Genomic DNA, 17,795 nt, shown 5'->3' on the forward strand with positions numbered 1-17,795 from the left:
GCTGATGTTCACTGTATTATACACACATGTTGCTGTTCTCTATATTATACACAGGAACTGCTGTTCACTATATTATACACAGGAGATGCTTTTCTCTATATTGTGCACAGTGGCTGCTGTTCACTATATTATACACAGGATTGGCTGTTCACTATATTATACACAGAAGCTGCTGTTTTCTATATGATACACAGGGACTGCTGTTCTCTATATTATACACAGGTTCTGCAATTCCCTACATTATACAAAGGAGCTGCTGTTCACTATATTGTACACAGTGGCTCCTGGTCCACATATTATACGCAGGTGCTGCTGCTCTCTATGTTACACACAGGAGGTGTTGTTCACTATGTTATACACAGGGGTGGCTGTTCCCTCCATTATACACGGGAGCTGGTGTTCACTATATTATACACAGGGGATGCTGTTCACGATATTATATACATGGGCTGCTGTTGTCTATACTATGCACAGGAGCTTCCTCTCTCTATATTATACACAGGAGTTGATGTTCACTATATTATCCACATGCGCTGCTGTTCAGTATATTATACACAGGGGCTGCTGTTCACTAAATTATACACAGGGGCTGATGATCCCTATATTATACACAGGGGATGCTGTTCGCTATATCATACACAGGAGTTAGTCTTCACTGTGTTATACACAGGGGATGCTGTTCTCTAAATTATACACACGTGTTGCTGTTCACTGTATTATAGACAGGGGCTGCTGTTCACTAAATTATACACAGGAGCTGCTGCTCTCTATATTATACACAGGAGCTCTCTACATTATACATAGGGGCTGCTGTTCACTAAATTATACACAGGGGCTGCTTTTCAGTATATTATACACAGGGACTTCTGTTCTCTATATTATACACAGGTGCTCATGTTTACTATATTATACACACGTGTTGCTGTTCACTGTATTATAGACAGGGGCTGCTGTTCACTAAATTATACACAGGAGCTGCTGCTCTCTATATTATAAACAGGAACTGCTGTTCTCTACATTATACACAGGTGCGCTGCTGTTCCCTATATCATACACAGGAGTTAGTCTTCACTGTGTTATACACAGCGGCTGCTGTTCACTAAATTATACACAGGGGCTGCTTTTCTCTGTATTATACACAGGGGGTGCTGTTCCCTACATTATACACAGGAGCTGATGTTTACTATATTATACACACGTGTTGCTGTTCACTGTATTATAGACAGGGGCTGTTCACTAAATTATACACAGGGAATGCTATTCACAATATTATACACAGGAACTTCTCTTCACTATATTATACGCAAGGGCTACTGTTCACTACATCATACACAGGGACTACTGCTGTTCTCTATATTAATCACAGGGTCTGCTGTTTTCTATATTATGCATAGGAGCAGTTGTTCACTATTATACTCAGGCGCTGCTGTTCACTACATTACATACAGGGGCTGCTGTTCACTAAATTATACACAGGGGCTGCTTTTCTCTATATTATACACAGGGACTTCTGTTCTCTATATTATACACAGGTGCTGCTGTTCCCTATATTATACACTGGAGCGGATGTTCATTATATTGTACATAGTAAACAGCATCTCCTGTGTATAACATAGAGAGCAGCAGCACCTGCGTATAATATGTGGACCAGGAGCCCCTGTGTACAATATAGTGAACAGCAGCTCCTTTGTATAATGTCGGGAAGAGCAGAACCTGTGTATAATATAGAGAACAGCAGTCCCTGTGTATCATATAGAAAACAGCAGCTTCTGTGTATAATATAGTGAACAGCCAATCCTGTGTATAATATAGTGAACAGCAGCCACTGTGCACAATATAGAGAAAAGCATCTCCTGTGTATAATATAGAAAACAACAGCTCCTGTGTATAATATAGAGAACAACAGCCCCTGTGTATAATATAGAGAACAGCAGTCCCTGTGTATAATATAGAGAATAGCAGCTCCTGTGTATAATAGTGAACAGCCAATCCTGTGTGTTATATAGTGAACAGCAGCACCTGTGTATAATATAGGGAACAGCAGCCCCTGTTTATAATTTAGTGAATAGCAGGTCCTGTGGATAATATAGTGAACATCAGCTCCTGTGTATAATGTAGGGAAAAGCAGCCCCTGTGTATAATATAGTGAACATCAGCTCCTGTGTATAATGTAGGGAAAAGAAGCTCCTGTGTATAATATAGGGAACATCAGAAACTGTGTATAATTTAGTGAACAGCAGCCCCTGTGTATAATATAGTGAACAGCAGTGCCGGTGTACAATATAGTGAACATCAGCTCCTGTGTATAATATAGAGAACAGTAGCCCCTGTGTAAATTAGAGAGAACAGCAGTTCCTGTATATACTATAATGAACAGCAGCGCCTGTGTACAATACAGTGAACATCAGCTCCTGTGTATAATTTAGTGAACAGCAGCCCCTGTGTATAATATAGAGAACAGTAGCCCCTGTGTAAATTAGAGAGAACAGCAGTTCCTGTATATACTATAATTGACAGCAGCGCCTGTGTACAATACAGTGAACATCAGCTCCTGTGTATAATACAGTAAACAGCAGCCCTTGTGTATAATATAGGGAACAGCAGCCACTGTGTACAATATAGACAACAGCAGCTACTGTGTTCAATATAGACAAAGCAGCTCCAGTGTATAAAATCGTGAACATCAGCTCCCAAGTATAATGGAGGGAACAGCAGCCGCTGTGTATCGCGAACAGCCGCTCCTGTGTATAACATAGAGAGCAGCAGCACCTGTGCACAATGTGTGGACCAGGAGCCGCTGTGTACAATACAGTGAACAGCAGCTCCTGTGTATCATATAGGGAAGAGCAAAACCTGTGTATAATATAGAAAACAGCATCTTCTGTGTATAATATAGGAATTATCAGCCCCTGTGTATAATTTAGTGAACAGCAGCCTCTATGTATAATATAGGGAACAGCCGCTCCTGTGTATAATATAGAGAACAGCAGCCCCTGTGTACAATATAGGGATCATCAGCCCCTGTGTATAATTTAGTGAACAGCAGCCCCTGTGTATAATTTAGTGAACAGCAGCCACTGTGTATAATATACTGAACAGCAGCGCATGTGGATAATATAGTGAACATCAACTCCTGTGTATAATATAGAGAGAGGAAGCTCCTGTGCATAGTATAGACAACAGCAGCACATGTATATAATATAGTGAACAGCATCCCCTGTGTATAATATAGTGAACACCAGCTCCCGTGTATAATGGAGGGAACAGCCGCCCCTGTGTATAACATAGTGAACAACACCTCCTGTGTATAACATAGAGAGCAGCAGCACCTGCGTATAATATGTGGACCAGGAGCCACTGTGTACAATATAGTGAACAGCAGCTCCTGTGTATAATGTAGGGAAGAGCTGAACCTGTGTATAATATAGAGAACAGCAGTCCCTGTGTATAATATAGGGAACAGCAACATGTGTGTATAATACAGTGAACATCAGCTCCTGTCTATAATGTAGGGAACTGCAGCTCTTGTATATAATATAGGGAACATCAGCCCCGATGTATTATATAGTGAACAGCAGTTCCTGTGTATAATATAGAGAACAGCAGCCCCTGTGTTTAATATAAAGAAAAGCAGTCCCTGTGTATAATATAGTGAACAGCAGTCCTTGTGAGAACAGAAGCCACTGTGTACAATATAGAGAACAGCAGCCCCTGTGTATAATATAACGAACATCCGCTCCAGTGTATAAGAGAGGGAACAGCAGCTCCTGTGTATAATATAGAAACAGAAGTCCCTGTGTATAATATAAAGAAAAGCAACTCCTGTGCATTATATAGTGAACAGCAGCTCCTGTGTAGAATATTGAGAACAGCAGCTTCTGTGTATAATATAATGAACAGCAGCTCCTGTGTATAATATAGCGAAGAGCAGCCCCTGTGTATAATATACAGAACAGCAGCGCATGTGGATAATATAGTGAACACCAACTACTGTGTATAATATAGAGAGAGGAAGTTCCTGTGCATACTATAGACAAAAGCAGCGCCTGTGTATAATATAGGGAACAGCAGCACCCGTATATAATACAGAGATCAGCAGCCCCTTTATATAATATAGTGAAAAGCATTCCCTGTGTATAATATAGTGAACACCAGCTCCCGTGTATAATGGAGGGAACAGCAGCGCCAGTGTATAACATAGTAAACAGCATCTCCTGTGTATAACATACGCAGCACCTGCGTATCATATGTGAACCAGGAGCCACTGTGTACAATATAGTGAACAGCTGCTCCTTTGTATAATGTAGGGAAGAGCAGAACCTGTGTATAATATAGAGAACAGCAGTCCCTGTGTACCATATAGAAAACAGCAGCTTCTGTGTATAATATAGTGAACAGCCAATCCTGTGTATAATATAGTGAACAGCAGCCACTGTGCACAATATAGAGAAAAGCATCTCCTGTGTATAATATAGTGAACATCAGCTCCTGTGTATAATACAGTGAACAGCAGTTCCTGTGTATAATATAGAGAACAGCAACACGTGTGTATAATATAGAGAACAGCATCCCCTGTGTATAACACAGTGAAGACTAACTCCTGTGTATGATATAGGGAACAGCAGCCCCTGTGTATAATATAGGGATCATCAGACACTGTGTATAATTTAGTGAACAGCAGCCCCTGTGTATAATATACTGAACAGCAGCGCATGTGGATAATATAGTGAACATTAATTCCTGTGTATAATATAGAGAGAGGAAGCTCCTGTGCATAGTATAGACAACAGCAGCCCATGTATATAATATAGTGAACAGCATCCCCTGTGTATAATATAGTGAACACCAGCTCCCGTGTATAATGCAGGGAACAGCCGCCCCTGTGTATAACATAGTGAACAACACCTCCTGTGGATAACATAGAGAGCAGCAGCACCTGTGTATAATATGTGGACCAGGAGCCACTGTGTACAATATAGTGAACAGCAGCTCCTTTGTATAATGTCGGGAAGAGCAGAACCTGTGTATAATATAGAGAACAGCAGTCCCTGTGTATCATATAGAAAACAGCAGCTTCTGTGTATAATATAGTGAACAGACAATCCTGTGTATAATATAGTGAACAGCAGCCACTGTGCACAATATAGAGAAAAACAGCTCCTGTGCATAATATAGAAAACAACAGCTCCTGTGTATAATATAGAGAACAACAGCCCCTGTGTATAATATAGAGAACAGCAGTCCCTGTGTATAATATAGAGAACAGCAGCTCCTGTGTATAATAGTGAACAGCCAATCCTGTGTATTATATAGTGAACAGCAGCACCTGTGTATAATATAGGGAACAGCAGCTCCTGTGTATAATGTAGGGAAAAGAAGCTCCTGTGTATAATATAGTGAACACCAGCCCTTATGTTTAATATAGAGAACAGCAGCCACTGCGTATAATATAGAGATCAGCAGCTCCTGTGCATAATATAGAGAACAGCAGTCCCTGTGTATAATAAATTGAACAGAAGCCCCTGTGTATAATATAGAGAACAGCAGTTCCTGTGTACAATATAGTGAACAGCAGCCCTTGTGTATAATATAGAGAACAGCAGCCACTGCGTATAATATAGAGAACAGCAGCTCCTGTGCATAATTTAGAGAACAGCAGTCCCTGTGTATAATAAATTGAAAAGCAGCTCCTGTGCATAATATAGAGAACAGCAGCTACTGTGTATAATATAGGGAACATCAGACCCTGTGTATAATTTAGTGAACAGCAGCCCCTGTGTATAATATAGTGAACAGCAGTGCCGGTGTACAATATAGTGAACATCAGCTCCTGTGTATAATATAGAGAACAGTAGCCCCTGTGTAAATTAGAGAGAACAGCAGTTCCTGTATATACTATAATGAACAGCAGCGCCTGTGTACAATTTAGTGAACAGCAGCCCCTGTGTATTATATAGAGAACAGTAGCCCCTGTGTAAATTAGAGAGACCAGCAGTTCCTGTATATACTATAATTGACAGCAGCGCCTGTGTACAATACAGTGAACATCAGCTCCTGTGTATAATGCAGTGAACAGCAGCCCTTGTGTAGAATATAGGGAACAACAGCCACTGAGTACAATGTAGACAACAGCAGCTCCTGTGTATAATATCGTGAAAATCAGCTCCCAAGTATAATGGAGGGAACAGCAGCCGCTGTGTATCGCGAACAGCCGCTCCTGTGTATAACATAGAGAGCAGCAGCACCTGTGCACAATGTGTGGACCAGGAGCCGCTGTGTACAATATAGTGAACAGCAGCTCCTGTGTATAATATAGGGAAGAGCAGCACCTGTGTATAATATAGAAAACAGCAGCTACTGTGTATAATATAGGGATCATCAGCCACTGTGTATAATTTAGTGAACAGCTGCCTTTATGTATAATATAAGGAACAGCCGCTCCTGTGTATAATATAGAGAACAGCAGCCCCTGTGTATAATATAGGGTTCATCTGCCCCTGTGTATAATTTAGTGAACAGCAGCCCCTGTGTATAATATACTGAACAGCAGCGCATGTGGATAATATAGTGAACATCAACTCCTGTGTATAATACAGAGAGAGAAAAGCTCCTGTGCATAGTATAGACAACTGCAGCGCCTGTGTATAATATAGGAATCAGCAGCACCCGTATAAAATATAGAGATCAGCAGCCCTTGTATATAATATAGTGAACAGCGTTCCCTGTGTATAATATAGTGAACACCAGCTCCCGTGTATAATGGAGGGAACAGCCGCCCCCGTGTATAACATAGTGAGCAACACCTCCTGTGTATAACATAGAGAGCAGCAGCACCTGCGTATAATATGTGGACCAGGAGCCCCTGTGTACAATATAGTGAACAGCAGCTCCTTTGTATAATATAGGGAAGAGCAGAACCTGTATATAATATAGAGAACAGCAGTCCCTGTGTATCATATAGAAAACAGCAGCTTCTGTGTATAATATAGTGAACAGCCAATCCTGTGTATAATATAGTGAACAGCAGCCACTGTGCACAATATAGAGAAAAGCATCTCCTGTGTATAATATAGTGAACATCAGCTCCTGTGTATAATACAGTGAACAGCAGTTCCTGTGTATAATATAGAGAACAGCAACATGTGTGTATAATACAGTGAACATCAGCTCCTGTCTATAATGTAGGGAACAGCAGCCCCTTGTATAATATAGTGAACAACAGCGCCTGAGTATAGTATAGTGAACATCAGCTCCTGTGTATAATATAGAGAACAGCAGCCCCTGTGTTTAATATAAAGAAAAGCAGTCCCTGTGTATAATATAGTGAACAGCAGTCATTGTGAGAACAGAAGCCACTGTGTACAATATAGAGAACAGCAGCCCTGTGTATAATATAATGAACATCCGCTCCAGTGTATAATATAGGGAACAGAAGTCCCTGTGTATAATATAAAGAAAAGCAGCTCCTGTGCATAATATAGGGAACAGCAGCACCTATATATAATATAGGGAACATCAGCCCCTGTGTATAATGTAGAGAACAGCAGTCCCTGTGTATAATGTAGAGAAAAGCAGTCCCTGTGTATAATTTAGTGAACAGCAGCCCCTGTGTATAATATAATGAACATCCGCTCCAGTGTATAATATAGGGAACAGCAGCACCTGTGTATAATATAGAGAACAGAAGTCCCTGTATATAATATAGAGAAAAGCAGCCCCTGTGTATAATTTAGTGAACAGCAGCCCCTGTGTATAATGTAGTGAACAGCAGCGCCTGAGTATAATACAGTGAACATCAACTCCTGTGTATAATATAGAGAGAGGAAGCTCCTGTGCATAGTATAGACAACTGCAGCGCCTGTGTATAATATAGGAAACAGCAGCACCCGTATAAAATATAGAGATCAGCAGCCCCTGTATATAATATAGTGAACAGCGTTCCCTGTGTATAATATAGTGAACACCAGCTCCCGTGTATAATGGAGGGAACAGCAGCCCCCGTGTATAACATAGTGAATAACACCTCCTGTGTATAACATAGAGAGCAGCAGCACCTGCATATAATATGTGGACCAGGAGCCCCTGTGTACAATATAGTGAACAGCAGCTCCTTTGTATAATGTAGGGAAGAGCAGAACCTGTGTATACTATAGAGAACAGCAGTCCCTGTGTATCATATAGAAAACAGCAGCTTCTGTGTATAATATAGTGAACAGCCAATCCTGTGTATAATATAGTGAACAGCAGCCACTGTGCACAATATAGAGAAAAGCATCTCCTGTGTATAATATAGTGAACATCAGCTCCTGTGTATAATACAGTGAACAGCAGTTCCTGTGTATAATATAGAGAACAGCAACATATGTGTATAATTCAGTGAACATCAGCTCCTGTCTATAATGTAGGGAACAGCAGCCCTTGTATACAATATAGGGAACATCAGCCCCTGTGTATTATATAGTGAACAGCAGCCCCTTGTACAATATAGTGAACAACAGCGCCTGAGTATAGTATACTGAACATCAGCTCCTGTGTATAATATAGAGAACAGCAGCCCCTGTGTTTAATATAAAGAAAAGCAGTCCCTGTGTATAATATAGTGAACAGCAGTCCTTGTGAGAACAGAAGCCACTGTGTACAATAAAGAGAACAGCAGCCTCTGTGTATAATATAATGAACATCCGCTCCACTGTATAATATAGGGAACAGCAGCTGCTGTGTATAATGTAGAGAACAGCAGTCCCTGTGTATAATGTAGAGAACAGCAGTCCCTGTGTATAATTTAGTGAACAGCAGCCCCTGTGTATAATATAATGAACATCCGCTCCAGTGTATAATATAGGGAACAGCAGCACCTGTGTATAATATAGAGAACGGAAGTCCCTGTGTATAATATAGAGAAAAGCAGCCCCTGTGTATAATTTAGTGAACAGCAGCCCCTGTGTATAATGTAGTGAACAGCAGCGCCTGAGTATAATACAGTGAACAACTGCTCCTATGCATAATATAGAAAACAGCAGACCCTGTGATTAATATAGAGAACAGCAGTAGTCCCTGTGTATGATGTAGTGAACAGTAGCCCTTGTGTATAATATAGTGAAGAGAAGCTCCTGTGTATAATATTGTGAATAGCATTCCCTGTGTATAATATAGTGAACAGCAGCCCTGGTGTATAATATAGAGAACAGCAGCCACTGTGTACAATATAGTGAACAGCAGCTCCTGTGTATAATACAGAGAACAGCATCCCCTGTGTATAACACAGTGAAGACTAACTCCTGTGCATGATATAGGGAACAGCAGCGCACCTGTGTATAATGTAGAGAACAGCACTTCCTGTGTATAATATAGAGAGCAGCAGCTCCTGTGTATAATTTAGTGAACAGCAGCCCCTGTCTATAATACAGTGAACAGCAACACGTGTGTATAATATAGTAAACATCAGCACCTGTGTATAATATAGAGAACAGAAGTCCCTGTGTATAATATACTGAAAAGCAGCCCCTGTGTATAATTTAGTGAACAGCAGCCCCTGCGTATAATGTAGAGAGTAGCTCCTGTGTATAATGTAGAGAGCAACTCCTGTGTATGATATAGGGAACAGCAGCGCACCTGTGTATAATGTAGAGAACAGCAGTTCCTGTGTATAATATAGAGAGCAGCAGCTCCTGTGTATAATTTAGTGAACAGCAGCCCTTGTCTATAATACAGTGAACAGCAACACGTGTGTTTAATATAGAGAACAGCATCCCCTGTGTATAACACAGTGAAGACTAACTCCGTGTATGATATAGGGAACAGCAGCCCCTGTGTATAATATAGGGATCATCAGCCCCAGTGTATAATTTAGTGAACAGCAGCCCCTGTGTATAATATACTGAACAGCAGCGCATGTGGATAATATAGTGAACATCAATTCCTGTGTATAATATAGAGAGAGGAAGCTCCTGTGCATAGTATAGACAACAGCAGCCCATGTAAAAAATATAGTGAACAGCATCCCCTGTGTATAATATAGTGAATACCAGCTCCCGTGTATAATGGAGGGAACAGCCGCCCCTGTGTATAACATACTGAACAACACCTCCTGTGTATAACATAGAGAGCAGCAGCACCTGCGTATAATATGTGGACCAGGAGCCCCTGTGTACAATATAGTGAACAGCAGCTCCTGTGTATAATGTAGGGAAGAGCAGAACCTGTGTATAATATAGAGAACAGCAACATGTGTGTATAATACAGTGAACATCAGCTCCTGTCTATAATGTAGGGAACTGCAGCCCTTGTATATAATATAGGGAACATCACCCCTATGTATTATATAGTGAACAGCAGCCCCTTGTATAATATAGTGAACAACAGCGCCTGAGTATATTATATTGAACATCAGCTCCTGTGTATAATATAGAGAACAGCAGCCCCTGTGTTTAATATAAAGAAAAGCAGTCCCTGTGTATAATATAGTGAACAGAAGTCCTTGTGAGAACAGAAGCCACTGTGTACAATATAGAGAACAGCAGCCCCTGTGTATAATATAATGAACATCTGCTCCAGTGTATAATATAGGGAACAGCAGCACCTGTGTATAATATAGAGAACATCAGCCCCTGTGTATAATGTAGAGAACAGCAGTCCCTGTGTATAATGTAGAGAACAGCAGTCCCTGTGTATAATTTAGTGAACAGCAGCCCCTGTGTATAATATAATGGACATCCGCTCCAGTGTATAATATAGGGAACAGCAGCACCTGTGTATAATATAGAGAACAGAAGTCCCTGTGTATAATATAGAGAAAAGCAGCCCCTGTGTATAATTTAGTGAACAGCAGACCCTGTGTATAATGTAGTGAACAGCAGCGCCTGAGTATAATACAGTGAACAACTGCTCCTATGCATAATATAGAAAACAGCAGACCCTGTGATTAATATAGAGAACAGCGGTAGTCCCTGTGTATGATGTAGTGAACAGTAGCCCTTGTGTATAATATAGTGAAGAGAAGCTCCTGTTATAATATTGTGAATAGCATTCCCTGTGTATAATTTAGTGAACAGCATCCCCTGTGTATAACACAGTGAAGACTAACTCCTGTGCATGATATAGGGAACAGCAGCGCACCTGTGTATAATGTAGAGAACAGCAGTTCCTGTGTATAATATAGAGAGCAGCAGCTCCTGTGTATAATTTAGTGAACAGCAGCCCCTGTCTATAATACAGTGAAGACTAACTCCTGTGTATGATATAGGGAACAGCAGCCCCTGTGTATAATATAGGGATCATCAGCCACTGTGTATAATTTAGTGAACAGCAGCCCCTGTGTATAATATACTGAACAGCAGCGCATGTGGATAATATAGTGAACATTAATTCCTGTGTATAATATAGAGAGAGAGGAATCTCCTGTGCGTAGTATAGACAACAGCAGCCCATGTATATAATATAGTGAACAGCATCCCCTGTGTATAATATAGTGAACACCAGCTCCCGTGTATAATGGAGGGAACAGCCGCCCCCGTGTATAACATAGTGAACAACACCTCCTGTGTATAACATAGAGAGCAGCAGCACCTGCGGATAACACGTGGACCAGGAGCCCCTGTGTACAATATAGTGAACAGCAGCTCCTGTGTATAATGTAGGGAAGGGCAGAACCTGTGTATAATATAGAGAACACCAGTCCCTGTGTATAATATAGAGAACATCAGCTCCTGTCTATAATATAGGGAACTGCAGCCCTTGTATATAATATAGGGAACATCAGCCCCTATGTATTATATCGTGAACAGCAGCCCCTGTGCATAATTTAGTGAACAGCAGCGCCTGAGTATAATATAGTGAACATCAGCTCCTGTGTATAATATAGAGAAAAGCAGCCTCTGTGTTTAATATAAAGAAAAGCAGTCCCTGTGTATAATATAGTGAACAGCAGTCCTTGTGAGAACAGAAGCCACTGTGTACAATATAGAGAACAGCAGCCCCTGTGTATAATATAATGAACATCCGCTCCAGTGTATAAGAGAGGGAACAGCAGCTCCTGTGTATAATATAGAGAACAGAAGTCCCTGTGTATAATATAAAGAAAAGCAACTCCTTTGCATTATATAGTGAACAGCAGCTCCTGTGTAGAATATTGAGAACAGCAGCTCCTGTGTATAATATAGCGAAGAGCAACCCCTGTGTATAATATAGAAATCATCAGCCCCTGTGTATAATTTAGTGAACAGCAGCCCCTGTGTATAATATACTGAACAGCAGCGCATGTGGCTAATATAGTGAACATCAACTACTGTGTATAATATAGAGAGAGGAAGCTCCTGTGCATACTATAGACAAAAGCAGCGCCTGTGTATAATATAGGGAACAGCAGCACCCGTATATAATATAGAGATCAGCAGCCCCTTTATATAATATAATGAAAAGCATTCCCTGTGTATAATATAGTGAACACCAGCTCCCGTGTATAATGGAGGGAACATCAGCGCCGGTGTATAACATAGTAAACAGCATCTCCTGTGTATAACATAGAGAGCAGCAGCACCTGCATATAATATGTGGACCAGGAGCCCCTGTGTACAATATAGTGAACAGCAGCTCCTTTGTATAATTTAGGGAAGAGCAGAACCTGTGTATAATATAGAGAACAGCAGTCCCTGTGTATAATAAATTGAACAGAAGCCCCTGTGTATAATATAGAGAACAGCAGTTCCTGTGTACAATATAGTGAACAGCAGCCCTTGTGTATAATATAGAGAACAGCAGCCACTGCGTATAATATAGAGAACAGCAGCTCCTGTGCATAATTTAGAGAACAGCAGTCCCTGTGTATAATAAATTGAAAAGCAGCTCCTGTGCATAATATAGAGAACAGCAGCTCCTGTGTATAATATAGGGAACATCAGACCCTGTGCATAATTTAGTGAACAGCTGCCCCTGTGTATAATATAGTGAACAGCAGTGCCGGTGTACAATATAGTGAACATCAGCTCCTGTGTATAATATAGAGAACAGTAGCCCCTGTGTAAATTAGAGAGAACAGCAGTTCCTGTATATACTATAATGAACAGCAGCGCCTGTGTATAATATAGGGAACATCAGACCCTGTGTATAATTTAGTGAACAGCAGTGCCGGTGTACAATATAGTGAACATCAGCTCCTGTGTATAATATAGAGAACAGTAGCCCCTGTGTAAATTAGAGAGAACAGCAGTTCCTGTATATACTATAATGAACAGCAGCTCCTGTGTATAATATAGGGAACATCAGACCCTGTGTATAATTTAGTGAACAGCAGTGCCGGTGTACAATATAGTGAACATCAGCTCCTGTGTATAATATAGAGAACAGTAGCCCCTGTGTAAATTAGAGAGAACAGCAGTTCCTGTATATACTATAATGAACAGCAGCGCCTGTGTACAATACAGTGAACATCAGCTCCTTTGTATAATTTAGTGAACAGCAGCCCCTGTGTATAATATAGAGAACAGTAGCCCCTGTGTAAATTAGAGAGAACAGCAGTTCCTGTATATACTATAATTGACAGCAGCGCCTGTGTACAATACAGTGAACATCAGCTCCTGTGTATAATACAGTAAACAGCAGCCCTTGTGTATAATATAGGGAACAGCAGCCACTGTGTACAATATAGACAACAGCATCCATTGTGTTCAATATAGACAACAGCAGCTCCTGTGTATAATATCGTGAACATCAGCTCCCAAGTATAATGGAGGGAACAGCAGCCGCTGTGTATCGCGAACAGCCGCTCCTGTGTATAACATAGAGAGCAGCAGCACCTGTGCACAATGTGTGGACCAGGAGCCGCTGTGTACAATATAGTGAACAGCAGCTCCTATGTATAATATAGGGAAGAGCAGCACCTGTGTATAATATAGAAAACAGCAGCTTCTGTGTATAATATAGGGATCATCAGCCCCTGTGTATAATTTAGTGAACAGCAGCCTCTATGTATAATATAGGTAACAGCCGCTCCTGTGTATAATATAGAGAACAGCAGCCCCTGTGTATAATATAGGAATCATCAGCCGCTGTGTATAATTTAGTGAACAGCAGCCCCTGTGTATAATATACTGAATAGCAGCGCATGTGGATAATATAGAGAACATCAACTCCTGTGTATAATAGAGAGAGAGGAAGCTCCTGTGCATAGTATAGACAACTGCAGCGCCGGTGTATAATATTGGGAATAGCAGCACCGATATATAAAATATAGAGATCAGCAGCCCCTGTATATAATATAGTGAACAGCGTTCCCTGTGTATAATATAGTGAACACCAGCTCCCGTGTATAATGGAGGGAACAGCAGCCCCTGTGTATAACATAGTGAACAACACCTCCTGTGTATAACATAGAGAGCAGCAGCACCTGCACATAATATGTGGACCAGGAACCCCTGTGTACAATATAGTGAACAGCAGCTCCTTTGTATAATTTAGGGAAGAGCAGAACCTGTGTATAATATAGAGAACAGCAGTCCCTGTGTATCATATAGAAAACAGCAGCTTCTGTGTATAATATAGTGAACAGCCAATCCTGTGTATAATCTAGTGAACAGCAGCCACTGTGCACAATATAGAAAAAAGCATCTCCTGTGTATAATATAGTGAACAGCAGTTCCTGTGTATAATATAGAGAACAGCAACATGTGTGTATAATACAGTGAACATCAGCTCCTGTCTATAATGTAGGGAACAGCATCCCTTGTATATAATATAGGGAACATCAGCCCCTATGTATTATATAGTGAACAGCAGCCCCTGTGCATAATTTAGTGAACAGCAGCGCCTGAGTATAATATAGTGAACATCAGCTCCTCTGTATAATATAGAGAACAGCAGCCTCTGTGTTTAATATAAAGAAAAGCAGTCCCTGTGTATAATATAGTGAACAGCAGTCCTTGTGAGAACAGAAGCCACTGTGTACAATATAGAGAACAGCAGCCCCTGTGTATAATATAATGAACACCCGCTCCAGTGTATAAGAGAGGGAACAGCAGCACCTGTGTATAATATAGAGAACAGAAGTCCCTGTGTATAATATAAAGAAAAGCAGCTCCTGTGTATAATATAGTGAACGGCAGTTCCTGTGTATACTATAGGGAACAGCAGCACCTATGTATAATATAGTGAACAGCAGCGCCTGTGTATAATTTAGTGAACAGCAGCACCTGTGTATAATGTAGTGAACAGCAGCGCCTGAGTATAATATAGTGAACAACTGCACCTATGCATAATATAGAAAACAGCAGACCCTGTGATTAATATAGAGAACAGCAGCTCCTGTGTATAATTTAGTGAACAGCAGCCCCTGTCTATAATACAGTGAACAGCAACACGTGTGTATAATATAGTAAACATCAGCACCTGTGTATAATATAGAGAACAGAAGTCCCTGTGTATAATATAGAGAGCAGCAGCTCCTGTGTATAATTTAGTGAACAGCCCCTGTCTATAATACAATGAACAGCAACACGTGTGTATAATATAGTAAACATCAGCTCCTGTGTATAATGTAGGGAACAGCACCCCCTGTGTATAATATAGAGAACAACAGGCCCTATACTATAGGGAACATCAGTCCCTGTGTATAATTTAGTGAACAGCAGCCACTGTGTACAATATATTGAACAGCAGCTCCTGTTTGCAATATGGTGAACAGCAGGTCCTGTGTATAATATAGAGAACAGCAGCCCCTCTGTATAATATAAAGAAAAGCAATCCCTTTGTATAATATATCGAACAGCAGCCTCTGCATATAATATAGTGAAAAGCAGCTCCTGCGTATAATATGGAGAACAGAAGCCACTGTGTACAATTTAGAGAACAGCAGCCCCTGTGTATAATATAATGAAAATCCGCTCCAGTATCGACTTCGAGGGCGGACCCTCCCACGTGTTCAGGCCGAATGTCATGCATTTTTAACGGTGGGAAGTGGTCCAAATACGGATGGGAGTGAATGTGACTGCTCATAATGACTTTGAGATTTCGGGGCCAGGTAGCTCAGTCGGATTTGACCCGGCCATTCTGCCGACGGTGTTGAATTCGAGAGCGGACTGTCCCCCGTGTTCAGGCCGAATTTCATGAATTTTCAACGGTTGGAAGAGGTCCAAACGGGGATGGGAGTGAAAGTGACTGCTCATACCGACTTTGGCACTTACAAGCCTGGAAGCTCAGGCGGATTTGTTCCGGCGGTTGTTCCGACGGTCTAGCCTTCGAGGGCGGACCCTCTTCCGTATTCAGGCCGACATTTATCCATTTTCCATGGTGCGAAGGTCTCCAAATTGGAATGGGAGTGAATGTGACTGCTCATACCGACTTCGACAATTCTAAGCCTGGTAGCTCAGCCGGATTTGATCCGGCGGTTCTGCCGACGGTCTCGCTTTCGAGCGGGAAGTGTCCCCCGTGTTCAGGCCGATTTTTATCCATTGTCCACAGTGGGAAGTGGTGCAAATGCGGATGGGGGTGAATGTGAGTGTTCATACCGACTTTGACATTTTCACGCCGTCTTGCTCAGCCGGATTTGACCCGAGTGTTCTGCCGATGGTCTTGCCTTCGAGGGCGAACTAGCCCCCGTGTTCAGGCCGACCTTCATGCATTTCCCACGGTGAGAAGTGGTCCACACGGGGATGTGAGTGATAGTGACTGCTCATACCGACTTTGAGACTTCTAAGCCGGGTAGCTCAGCGGGTTTGGATCCGGCGGTCTCGCCTTCAAGGGTGGACTGTCCCCCGTGTTCAGGCCGAATGTCATGCATTTCTAACGGTGCGTGGTGGTCCAAATGGGGATGGGAGTGAATGTGACTGCTCATACCAACTTTGAGACTTTGGGGCCGGTTAGCTCTGCCGGATATGACCCGGCGGTTCTGCCGACGGTCTTGCCTTCGAGGGGGGAATGTCCCCCGTGTTTTGGCTGATATTTATCCATTGTCTACGGTGGGAAGTCGTTTAAATAGTGACGGGTGTGAATGTGAATGCTCATACCGACCTTGACAAATCCAAGCCAGCTAGCTCAGATGGATCCGACGGTTCTGCCGACAGTCTCGCCTTGGAGGACGGACCCACCCCCGTGTTCAGGCCTACATTCGCGCATTTTCAACGGTGGGAAGTGGTCCAAACCGGGATGGGAGTGAATGTGACTGGGATGGGAGTGAATGTGACTGCTCATACCAACTTTGAGACTTCTAAGCCGGGTAGCTCAGCCAGATTGGACCTGGCGATTCGGCCGATGGTCTTGCCTTCGAGCGGGAAGTGTGCACCGTGTTCAGGCCGAGTTTTATCCATTTTTCACTGTGGGAAGTGGTGCAAATGCGGATGGGGTTGAATGTGAGAGTTCATATCGACTTTGACATTTCCACGCCGTCTTGCTCAGCCGGATATGACCCAGCGGTTCTGCTGATGGTCTTACCTTCGAGGGCGGACTGGCCCCCGTGTTCAGGCCGAATTTCATGCATTTCCCACAGTGGGAAGTGGTTTAAACGGGAATGGGAGTGAATGTGAGTGCTCATACCGACTTCAACACTTCTAAGCCGTGTAGCTCAGCCGGATTGGACCCAGTGGTTCTGCGGATGGTCTCGCCTTCAAGGGTCGCCTGTCCCCCGTGTTCAGGCCGAATTTCATGCATTTGTAACCGTGGGAAGTGGTCAAACGGGGATGGGAGTGAATGTGACTGCTCATACCGACGTTGAGACTTCGCGGCCGGCTATCTCAGCTGGATTTGATCCGGCGGTTCTGCCGATGGTCTTGCCTTCGAGGGCTGACGCTCCCCGTTGTTCAAACCGAAGT

Source organism: Chiloscyllium plagiosum, unplaced genomic scaffold (assembly GCF_037043375.1).
Source record: "Chiloscyllium plagiosum isolate Xiang-an unplaced genomic scaffold, Cpla_swu_hap1 HiC_scaffold_35, whole genome shotgun sequence".
Taxonomy (NCBI): domain Eukaryota; kingdom Metazoa; phylum Chordata; class Chondrichthyes; order Orectolobiformes; family Hemiscylliidae; genus Chiloscyllium; species Chiloscyllium plagiosum.